The sequence below is a fragment of the Macaca nemestrina genome, chromosome 9 (genome assembly GCF_043159975.1).
Source record: "Macaca nemestrina isolate mMacNem1 chromosome 9, mMacNem.hap1, whole genome shotgun sequence".
Taxonomy (NCBI): domain Eukaryota; kingdom Metazoa; phylum Chordata; class Mammalia; order Primates; family Cercopithecidae; genus Macaca; species Macaca nemestrina.
In genome coordinates, this window is record NC_092133.1 from 25,751,705 (window position 1) to 25,764,290 (window position 12,586).

The following is a 12,586-nucleotide window of genomic DNA, read 5'->3' on the forward strand; positions in this document are numbered from 1 at the left end:
TTGCTATTTTAAAAAACTTATAAATTCATTCCATTTTAATCAGTTTGACCACTCAGATTTCTTTCCCTTTATCACTCCTTCAAATTTTCTATATCCATTCAGTTTTTGTTCATTCTTCCTTATTCGTTCTTAAACAACCTTCCAAAATCTTACCTAGACAGACATATTTTTCTCAGCAAAAAAATCTCATCCGCACATGTTACTTTCCTTGTACATTTTGTATACACTTTTCCTTATTACTAGGAGTTTGATTTACATATTAGAATTTTAAGTCTTAGTAACAAAATTTCCTGTGAAAACCTAGGAACAAGAAATTTTAAATGATCTGAATACACATTTTATAATTTCTAGGAACACATGCTTCCTCAGAACAGTTTAATATGAAACAGAGCATATTTACTAAAAGACTCAACGATTTTTTTTTCTTTATATAAACTCCAAGAAGCCAAAATAAACTGAAACTTATGTTCAGCAATTAATATTGCAGTATTTCACTTTATTTGGAAATGACATACACATTCAATTAATATCCATCATCTAAGGGTATAGTTACCAAAGAGACTGGGAAAGCATTTTAAGTAGGCATATTATAACATTATTGTCTAAAAGTTTATAAACTTTTATTCTACTTTTATTTCACTCACTTGTTCCTTGCAATTATGCTTAGATTATTTATGAAATTTAAATGATATATTCGACAAAAACTAGTCATCTCAAGGTATTTCCCTGTCAACTATATTTGTAGCACCTGCATTTAGGCAAGTATCACAAAATCAAGAATACAAAAAGTTAAATAATTGGGCTTTTGTTTTTTGGCTGTGCTTTATATACAAAAAGTAGTGGACACTGAACTTTCTCTTGTGTATTTGTTCTTAGGTTGCACCAATTATCTTAGGATTTTAAACATCCAATGAAAATAAAAGTTGTCTGTCTGCATTATATTTAATGCTAACAACTCTAAAGACATGTTGTTTTAAACCAATGACATTTTTATTTACCAAAGTTTACTAAGCTAACATGAATTTGAGAAACATTTGAGTTCTATTTTTCTGAGAGAATAATTTTTTAAACACTTACTTTTCCTTAAGTCAATTAAGTAGAGGTCATTTGGAGGCAGAAAAATATATTACATAACATATATACATATGTAGACATCCATAAACACAGAACAGATATCTCAACTTTCATTCTAACCTTTTGCCCCATGGCAGCTATATAGTAATTCAAAACTTACTGAATCTGGCATATTGAACAAAGTAAGGTTACCTGCTCAGATGGTTAAAACTTTTTAAGAGTTTTCATTTGCTGGTTTCCAAACAGTCGTCTCCCTCCCTCCTTCCCTCCCTCCTTCCCTCCCTCCTTCCCTCCCTCCTTCCCTCCCTCCTTCCCTCCCTCCTTCCCTCCCTCCTTCCCTCCCTCCTTCCCTCCCTCCTTCCCTCCCTCCTTCCCTCCCTCCTTCCCTCCCTCCTTCCCTCCCTCCCTCCTTCCCTCCCTCCCTCCTTCCCTCCCTCCTTCCCTCCCTCGTTTATTTTCTTTCCTTTGTTTTATTTTATCTGAGAATTATCTTTCTTAAATTTGCATTTCATTTCAAAAGTAATGGTTCTTGGATAAGAAAAGGTAGAAAATTTACATCTCAAGGGTACAGAGGAAGAATGCACATTTACCAAGAAGTTTTGGAGGCATATTTGCCTATTATCAGATGTCTAGGGTAATTACTATTTAAACTTTTCCTTCTTTTCTTAATTGCAGGACAGTTCTGTTTTCAATGTCTTGATTTTCTAAAGTATCTACAAGCTTCTTGAGATACATAGATGAGGTTTGGGAATTAGTAAGAAGGAAAGGTGAGTTTGAATTTCTTCTAGAGGCATATTTCTATTTTTGTAAAGACTCAATTTGTAAAACACTTGTTTTTAATTCTTCAAAGAATTGGGTTGCAACCTAAATAGTATCAAGGGTTTGACTCATCCATCCTGCATTATCTTCAACTTGCTCCTTTACATCAGGGAGAAGATTTCCCACTAAGATGGAAATCAAAAGATTCATTTATTCTATATTTGGAACTGTTCATCTTTGGAATGTTTTAATAAACTTTTTTCTTTCTATGCATATAGTGCCATTTTAGCTTAGGAGAGAAAACCTAAAAAAAATTCTGTTACACTCTGAATATAAACCAAAGTTCTAAAACCAAAGGTATACCTAAACAGGTGACTCAATTCTAAAACTAATAAGCCTTTTATGGCTGCACCACAGATGCACTAGTCATCTTCAAAGCCAAAGTAAAATGATAGTTCTTCCAAGAGCTAGAGTCACTCAAAGACATACAGAAGAAAGACTTAGACAATGTCTCCATGAGCTGGCAACAGTTGGTATACTATGTCCAAATGGGGTGCAACCAACATTTCTTTCCGACCATATTCTTGGGAGCTCCTAACATACGTACCCCTGGCAGGCAGAAGGCCAAGCCAAGATCTCAGCTCTCCTTTGGAGAAAGAGAATGAGTAACAAATGGGTACTCCAAAGCCAAGAGTCATATTCAAATAAATTGTTACAAATGTTTCTCTTGAGCTGAAGGAATTTATTGAGGAAATTGAGCTGAATTTGGAGAAGATGTGTTTTCAATTAGAGACCCAAAGATCCAAATGAGCTTTTTTTAGAGGGTCAAGGACCTGGACATAAGGAAGTATGAGGACAGAGAAGGGGAATTTATGGTCAGTTTAAAGAATTTTAACTTGTTCTAAATCTGTATTCTCCTTTTTAATATTGCTAAGGAAGTCTCTAAGGCAATCTGTTACAGTGCTTTGTGTCTTCATTTCAATTTGATTTTTCCATTTGTACCAATAAGACAGTTGTTTAGGATGAGAGCTCTCTAAAATTTTTTCAAATATAACCAACTTACTTATTCTAGAGGCAACTCAAAGCAATAAGACTTTTCATGAAAATACTTTCCAGGTTTAGAATACCATGATGGTGAAAATGGTGTTCCTAAAGTGAGTACAGAGAATGCAGCCCCCATGATCTAAAAAGTTTGCTGTCAGAGATAAACTAAGAAAGCAAAAAACCTTCATTGCCAGAGGTGGTAAGAACAGTATTTGTGAAAATGATGTCTCTGGTCTCTCACAGAAAATTAGGGTGCCTCCAGTCCCTGAACCATTATGTGTCATTGGTGACACCAATAAGGTGCTACTGGGACTGGACTTTCTCAGTGTTTGTCAAGCAGTTGAAGGTTGAGACGACAAAGGCCCTTATGGATTGGGACCTCTCATTAAGACAAACTCACTTGAGCACTATCATGACTGAACAGATACTGCTGCTTGTGACTTTGTGTCTGCAACTTCCAGCCTATTCAACAGGCTGTCTGACCCAAGCCGGCACACTTGCCTGCCGATTGGCAGAGACCGAAGACAGTGTTCTCACTGGTCAAATAGCCAGATTCTCAGGATATAAAACAAAAGGAGAACCTCATACCTTTTTTTTTTTTTTTTTTTTTGTCTCGGAGACCTACAGCAAAGTTTGTCTAAACAGACATCACTCTAGTGAGAACTGTGAACTTACCTGGCTGGGAGGCCAGCTCAAATAATAAGCTTATATATAAGCCTTATGCCTATGTTTTTACCGTCTGATTCTCCTCTTTATGACACATGAAATAAAAAGAAAAAAAAAATGACGTCTCTGGGAGGGAAGGGGTCAGAAAACAAGAGTACTCATACCCCGCCAAAAAAAAAAAAAAAAGTTGCTCTGTGTGTGAACAAGAACTAGTTCATACACATTTTTTTCCTGCTAATTCAAATTTAGAAAGGGAAAAAGACAAACTCCTACTACTCTTTGGCCACACTTTGTAGGCAGAGATCTGGCAACCTGATGTGGAAAGAAATCTCATCTGTGACCACCATTTTGCCAGGAGTCACAGGATTCTATAGCCGCAGCAAACTTGGAGCAAACTGGTCCCCACCAACCTAGACGAGACAAACCAATGATAACTGAAAATCACAATAAAATTGTAATATTCAAGATGTCAAAGAGATGATTCAGGAATAAAAAAGTACCATTAAAAAAAAATGTACTTCATTCCTTTTTTTTTTTGAGACGGAGTCTCGCGTTCTGTCACCCAGGCTGGAGTGCAGTGACACGATCTCTGCAATCTCCGCCTCCCGGGTTCACGCCATTCTCCTGCCTCAGCCTCCCGAGTAGCTGGGACTACAGGTGCCCGCCCACCACCACGCCCAAATAATTTGTATTTTTAGTAGAGACGGGGTTTTCACCCTGTTAGCCAGGATGGTCTTGATCTCCTGACCTTGTGATCTGCCCACCTCGGCCTCCCAAAGTGCTGGGATTACAGGCATGAGCCACTGTGCCCAGCTCCCCCACCCCCCCCCCTTTTTTTTTTTTTTTTGAGACAGAATCTTGCTCTGTAACCCAGGCTGGAGTGCAGTGGAACGATCTCGGCTCATTGTTACCTCCGTCTCTGGGGTTCAAGTGATTCTCCTGCCTCAGCCTCTTGAGGGGCTGGGATTACAGGTGTGTGCCACCACATCCAGCTAATTTTTGTATTTTTAGTAGAGACAGGTTTTACCACGTTGGTCAGGCTGTTCTTGAACTCCTGACCTCAGGTTATCCACCCGCCTCGGCCTCACAGAGTGCTGGGATTACAGGCGTGAGCCACCGCGCCCAGCCCCCTTCCTTACTTCTATATAAATAATTTTTAAAATATTTGGAGAAATGGCCATTAGGCTAGAGTTATAAAATATTAATAAATCCAGATTAGTAGATTCTATTACTTTGTCTCACTACTTGAACTTTCTCTTAAAGTATTATGTACAAGACAGATAATTAGTACCTGTGTAGCACTAAGAATTCTGACTTCCAACAATTATTATCAGCCATCCTTTATTAGATTGATTTCAGAGTAGAAAATTGTGATGTGTTATTTAAATGGAAGTGAGATTGTAATCACCAATATTAAGCAATATTTCAGTCTTGTTCTTCAACAATTGGTAAGTTTCCAGTTTTGGGGTGAAATGAAATGGAATTCCCATGTGGATTCTACATGAGCAATTGGACAGACCTTTAATAATAGCTCTAGTATTTTTGACTCTTTGGAAAATGGGTGGGTTTGAGAGGAAGGTATGTTTGGCTATTTTCAAAGCTCTACTATAGTTAATTACAATGATAGTTAAAGGTATAGATATTAAGAGTTAAATAATATTCATAGTCTATAAAGCCACAAATGTCAGGTAGGTGAGGTTCACAAGTTAGGCAGGCAGGATCAAAATGATTGCCCTACCTAAAGAGGGCAGTTGATGTTCATCTCCAACTAAGTGTTATACTCTGGCAAAGAAAGCTCAGAAAAAGAGCTGAAAATATTTCGAGTTTTGTTTCTAAAGCTCACTCTGGTCCCAAGCCAAGTGACTTGCTTTGGCCAGTAGGATGTTAGTAGGTATTATTCATGCAGAAGCTTAAAAGCCTACTTGTATCAGCCCACCTTCTCTTGGAATTCTACCGTAAGTACAAGCCTAGGCTAACATGCCTGAGAATTAAAGATCACAAGAAGATCGCAAAGGTGTCCCATACCATCAGCCTAGAGCCAACCAACCTAAAAATATACTGGAGCCCCCAACCAAGATCAGCAAAAACACTTATGCAACCTGTAGCTGACTGAAGACCCATAGTGAGCCCAGCTAAGTCTGGCCTACTTTAGCAAAATTGCTCAATTTTCCCATAGATTCATGAGAAATAATAAATATTGACTATTGTATGGCACAGGTTTTGTGGTAGTTGGTTACATAGCATTAACATGCCAATAGATAACTGCTACACCACCCCATAGAAAATGATCAATACATGTTAGCTATATACACTCATATTTCATTGAAACTAAGAAGTTTTCACAATGGCACTGTTTTGCTTTTTCCAGCAGCTTTCTATAGAAAGTTTTCATACAATAGCACTATAACTAACATATAGCTAATAGTGACTGCTATATTCCATAATTTCACCAGTACTCCGTGAAATACTTGTGATTGGTGAGTGTAGCTGAAACCTGGCTTCTTGGAACCATTGTGCTACAGAAATAAAGGTTGTCAGGTTGACACAATACAGAATCAGAATTTGGGGTTCGTGAATAAAGGGTTGCTAAATAGTGTATGGTGAATGGTCTCCTCCGTTAAAGCAGGTAAATGCTGTCCTCTTTGATCTCCTAGGTGACCAGAGAAGAAGTCTGAGACACCCACGAGGGCTTCCAAGTTGTCAAAACATCACAAGGACAAAGGCTTGAGAAACAAGGCTTCCTTTGACACTTGCAATTTGAAGGGATAAAATATGGTCCCTAGAGTCTCTTTATGCTGAATTAGGATGTTGTTTAATTACACTGGCCATAAATGATGTGGGGACAGTCAGTGAGATTTTAAATACTACAATTAAAGGTATTCATTGCATGTTTTGCTTTTTATGTTTCTTCAGGGCTTGTGCACTACCGAGGGACAAATTAATATTTTATTCCATTATTTCAATCTCTTATAGTTTTTAATAGAGTGAGGAAAATGAGGTTAATATTTGGCATTTATACTTTTAATGGCAGTTTACAGGCACTAGAAGAAAATCAATAATGTCATTTCATTGCTATTTTTCATTTTAAACCAAAAATAATCCCCAGGTTGGGACCTACACTTGACTCCAAATAACCTTAACCTGTATGTGAATATATATATATAAAATTCATATATATGTATATATATTCATATATATGTGTGTATATTCATATATGTGTGTATATATATTCATATATATGTGTGTATATTCATTACATACATATTCATCTTAAAAAAAAAAAGTACTTTCACAGATGATGAATATATATATACACACATACACACTCTTCATCTTAAAAAAAAAAAAACCCAAAAGTACCTTTAATAGATGATGAAGGCCACTTCAAAGATGAGTGTCCCCAAAGTGTTTGACAAAATGGTGACACCACAGGGATCTGGATTGTCCCTTACATGATGAAAACCACGGGGCGGTGGGGAAGTATTTCTCAGTCAAGAAGAATTAGCCTTCCATAGCTGAGTGATGAGCTGATTCTGAATTTTATTTTTGCCAAGAAATTCCTGTTACTCCCCTGTGTCCATGTCTAAGAAAAGGACCTTTGCCTTATTAATGATCAGGCTTGGGAACCAATCTGCTAAATTATCCTCTTTGCCTAAGATCTAGCTTTGATTTCCTGCCCAGACACCTTATGGTTCCCTGAGAGGGCAAAGGTACTGATCTAGTGGGGTGAGAGAGTATGGATTTTGGGATCACAAAGGTCATGTGTTAAAGCAACATATTAGCGAATATTTACTGAATAGTTTTTAATGTGCCAAGCTCTCTTCTAAGGGCTAGACATTTGGCATTTGATTTACCACTCACATCAGACCTATTATGTGGGTGCTGTTAATAGCTCTGTTTTACATATAGAGCTGGGGAGACTTGAGACAGAGAAATTAAGGGACTCACAGAGTCCTAATAGTTATTGTGTGGCACAGGACAGTATTCAACTCCCAGTAGACTGACTCCACGGGCTTCTCTGCATCTCTCCAGTGGAAGCCTTCCTCAGTTGGACTTTGGTCATTTTCAGATTCAGACAGACTCTTCAGATGAGCTAGAGGCGTTAGAAGAACAGACATCTTGGTTCTGTTATGAAGTAAACTATATGCAGTCGCACAAAATCATATTCAGGAAGTTGTTTAGGGCTTCTCAGGGGTTGAGATAGTTTAAGGTACACAACATCAAGTGTCCAATGGCAAAAGGTGGGGTGAGTCTGGGCCCCAGTGGATGAAATGTCCTGGGAGTATAAAGAGAAACACACATCTGTATTCCCTCCCCTCTCTTGGGCTCCACTCTCTCCTTGATGGCATTTGGGATTAGAAAGCAAGTGTATATGAGTTAGATCTGATGCTAATTAGAAGACATGTCCCCTCATTGCCATGTGAAGACAATGTTCGTTAACTAAAAAACATTCTCTCCGTTGCTGTAGAAATTACAATAATGACATTGGTAATAGAAAATTCTACAGCAGGAACACATCAAAGTTATTTCTATTCTCGTATTTCAATATCAAAACTCTGTTGTTCGAAACCATACCCACTCTAGGAGATTTTAAGATGTTTGTCTCTCCTCAGGAAACATCATACTTAGCTTTGAATGCTGGGGCTGTGAGGTCATCTAATTGTTATTCCTGCCTTTGGCAATGTCAGGCAGGAACAACTCATTGTTTTAAAAGCTATACATCTGCTTTATGCCATTTATAATATGGAAATATAAAAAAGAAAATGGGTTCTTTGTCTTTGAAAAAATCAGATGTATTTGGTGTATATTGGTCACACGCCATATGCCTCAGAAACTGTTCTTGTTTGCAAGCCACAGAAACCAATTATACTTTATCAAAAATAAAATGTGTAATCAAGCTAATTAGCATACCCATCGCCTTGTATGTTTACCTTTATATGGTGATATATATGTGCATGAAAATATGTGGTATACCTTTAATACGCAATTATTCATCAATTATGTCTCAAAGTAAAATGATAGTAACAAATGAGCAATATAAGATTTATATATGCAAATATATAAAGATTTAGATATAAACAAATATATTTATATATAAATATCAATAAGGATTTATATATAAATATCAATATGTAAAGATCTACATATAAATATATATCAATACATAAAGATTTATATATAAAAAATATATAAATGTATATTAGCCCCATCCCCTAGGCTAATGATATAACTGTAAAAATCTCTTCCCACCATTTAAGTGTATTTATATACACACATATATGTACATATAAATACATATATTTATGTATTTTATGTATATATGTACAATATATTCATGTATATTTTATGTATATAGAAATACATCATAAATACATGTATTTTAATGATAGGAAGATATTTTTACAGAGCGTTATTACCCCAGGGGATGGGGCAGCAGGAGCCACAGCTAAGGTTCTACAAAAGGACAATGTGATTCATACATGTCTTAGCTTCAAGATTCAAAGTACTGAAAAAATAAAACAAGGATGGAAATGCTATAAAAACATATAGGGAGGTGTTGAATGCTCACCAGGCAGAAACAAACAAAAGTTTTCTTTAAGCAAATGTAAAAACAACAACTGTGTGTGTGTTGCCTTATATAACACACAGATTTCTGAAAACCTGCACTTACAAAGCATCTTACTTCAGTTGTAAAAGGGTAACTATGTATTGTCTAATTCAGATGCTGCTGCTTTTTGTAGCTACTAATGCAAAACAGAAGCTCAAATTGATTTTTTTTTTAAAGTAAAATTGTCCCATAATTGCTTTCTTCTAGGAAAGAGGCTGAATATGTAATTGCACTCTTGTGGGGAAGCAAATTCTGAATTCTGCCAGCAGGAAGCTCCTCTCTTCAATAGATCTTGAAGGGAAGATTCCATCACGGATCCCATTACTTCATTCAGACAATTATCTCTCAAGAACTGAAAGAGGAATCCTCTTTTTTTGTTATTTTTTTTCCTTTTCTTGGTGTATGCGAGCATGTATGTGATCTTTTTCTCCAACAATACATAGTATTTCAACCATGAGTAGAGTGGTTGATTTAATCCTGTTTTCCAAAGGATTAAATAAATCATATTTGCTAGTTGAGTGCCTGCTAGGGGTCCCTACATTCTCTTTAAAGTCTACTTCAGGTAATGAGGCTTTCTTAGAGGACCACCAGCCCACGGAACATCTTCCCCTTTCTAGAATTCCACTGGGGCACAGTATCTGAAGCCCACTCTTATGCTTGATATTTCTGTTCTCTCGTCCTTTCCTGTGTGGGGATCACATGTCCTCTTCTAGTCCAGGCTTTCTGGCAATTCTTAAAGGGCTTCTGGTAAGACCTAAACTGGTCTAATATTGAAGGAATTGATACGGTTATTTGCTATTTATGCATGTGAATTATGAGCATTAACAAAAAGCCGTCATCTCCCAATATCCCCCTCAAGATGAATCAATAATTAATAATTGGTCTTTGTGGCTTTTCTGGCCGCCTCTTAGAATTTGTGCACTTGAGCTGTTTATCGAAGGAGGCTGTAACCAAAGACCAGAAGCTTAAGCTGGCTTGTAAAAAGAGCCAAGAAATTTGGGGACCTTCTACTCCCATGGAACCTAAGCTTGGGGACTGCACGGCCCAGTCAAATTTTTTAGAATGATAAAATATGGAGCTGAATTTGCTAAGTTAGCAAATTAAAATTAAGACAAAATAAAAGTAAATACAATGACAAAATGAAACTTCTGGCAGTTAACAAGGGATTTCAAATAAAGAACATTTTTTATCACAAAAAGGATGAAAGAATATAATCCAAAATCAAAATAAAATAATTTATGTTGAATAAATTTACCTTTAAATAAAATATACTTCATTTTAAACTTAATTTTCAAAACATGTCATTGAACTCTACTATACAATAGAATATAATATATAGCATTGTACTCTGCAATATGAATAAATCTCACAAACAATGCTGAGTGAAATAAGCTTAGACACAAGATGACCCAAACTGTATGGTTAGATTTATAAAAATAAAGAGGTGAAGCTAATTTCTGTTCATAGAAGTCAGGGTAGTGGGATGTTATCAAGTAGTAGATGGAGGGTGTATGGAAGGAAGTAAGGGAGGAGGCATTTCTAGGGTCCCAGTAATTTTGTGTGTGTTACAGATGATATGACATGTATCTTTTCATTTTATGTAAATTAAGCAAGTTGTACACTTAGGTGTACATTTTGCTATACTATTCTTCTATTACAATTTTTAAAAAGATATGCCATCACAGCCCCCTATGGACCTATGGGCATTTGTAAACCACTGAACTGGTTCAGTTTCCCTTTTGACAGATGAGGAAACTGAAGAGCTGAGAAGAAAACCACCTTGTTCAAAGTTACACAGCAAATCAGGGATCCAACTGGCAATTGAGTCCAGGCTTCCTCAGCTGCATCCTGGGACCTTGTCATGCTGCAGGCTTTCTCGCCTGAGATCGCCTCTGTACTTGAGTTGTCTCTACCAGGAAGGGCCTGACTTACCTTAAGATGCATACTCAGATGCAGGGTGCTCAGCAGACATGTGATTTACACTCAATGAGCAAGACTTAGATGGATGTTGCCATCACTTCATCCTCACCCAGGGATCTGAGCACTTCTTAATGGATAACTGTCTCCTTTATACTCGTACATATCCAAGACATTGCATTATTTCTTTAAGTTTTTTTTCTCTTTTTCTAAGACAAATTCCTTTTCTTGAACATGTGGAACTCCCCAACCCTTCTTGTTTTATTTTCCCCTCACATTTGCATCTTTTTCTTTTCACTAGATCCTCCTCTCTGCCTACAAATATGCTCAATATCCCTCTGTCTTAGAAAATAAACAAGATAAATGAACACAAAGCAAAACTAACAGCAGCCTCTTTCCTCATCCCTGCTAGTGTATCATTAGGTATTTATTGAGTGCCCATAATGTGTCATTGTGCCAGCCCAGCCCACGGTCAGACAGGCCCAGGGTTCCCCTCTACTTAGTTTTTTATTTCTTCACACTGTTCGAAGAATCCAAGTAATTCTTAATTTTTTTCACTAATCTCCAATTTTTTTCTCAACCCACTGCTATCTGGCCTTCACTCTCAAGGTTCTACTGATACTGTTCTTTTGAAGGATGCCCAGATCCTCCTGCTGGGGCATCTATACATCTTAATTCACCTGGGATAGTGACAGCATATGCCTGTCATTCTGGCACTCATAGTAATAGGCCCCTGTTTTTAAATTCTAAATAATTTATCAGATTGGTGAATAAATTATATAGTCAACCTTATGTTTTATTGACCACATAAATGGCCATTCCTGAGTCCTTGTTGACATCAAGCCTTTGTTATATTGGGCATAGTGTGTGTAATGGTTATGTATGTAGGCTTTAGCATAGAGCCCTGGGTTCAATTCTTTTCTTGCATAGGATCTATGTGATCTTAGGCAAGTTACTTGATTACTCTGATCTTCAATTCCTTCGTCTTCTAAAAGGGCACAGTAATAATAGCATCTACCACACAATATACTTAGAAAGGTTTAACAAAACTGTATCTAAAGTATCTTGAGCAGTTTTTGGCAGTTACCATTCAATAAATGGAACTATTTCCTCACTGTGTCTTTCTTGTTGAGTCTAATGTAAACTCATGCTCCCCACAGTCTCCTCTTATCTCCAGTGATGTTTCTTGGGATACTTTCATCCTCTCACCCTTTATTTGCTCACCCTCACTCACTGTGGTCTCTGTTTTTATTGTTTCTATGTTCAACACTACAGTAGAGCCTAATGGTTAAGCTTCATGGTCTGTGCTGAGCAGTCAGACCTCATCGGTTTGTCATCCCAGCTCTGTTACATGCTAGCTGAGTGTACTTGAACAAGTTATTTTACCTTTTGTTGCCTTGGTTACTATAACTATAAAATGAGGTTTACAGAAGTATGTACCTTCATAGCTTCTAACAACTTTAAAGCAGTTGTTACAAAGATTCAGTGAGCTAAGGCATGTATCCTATGCTTTGCACA

The 12,586-nt window shown here is 37.0% G+C and overlaps 1 long non-coding RNA gene across 1 annotated transcript; it reads left to right on the top strand.

Moving 5' to 3' along the window:
* The first annotated feature begins 1,749 nt into the window (after positions 1–1,749).
* Positions 1,750–12,222, top strand: LOC112424159 (uncharacterized). The gene is made up of 3 exons (XR_003014828.2): positions 1,750–1,841; positions 6,198–6,419; positions 9,359–12,222. It is a non-coding gene; the product is annotated as an uncharacterized lncRNA (long non-coding RNA).
* The last annotated feature ends 364 nt before the right edge of the window (positions 12,223–12,586 follow it).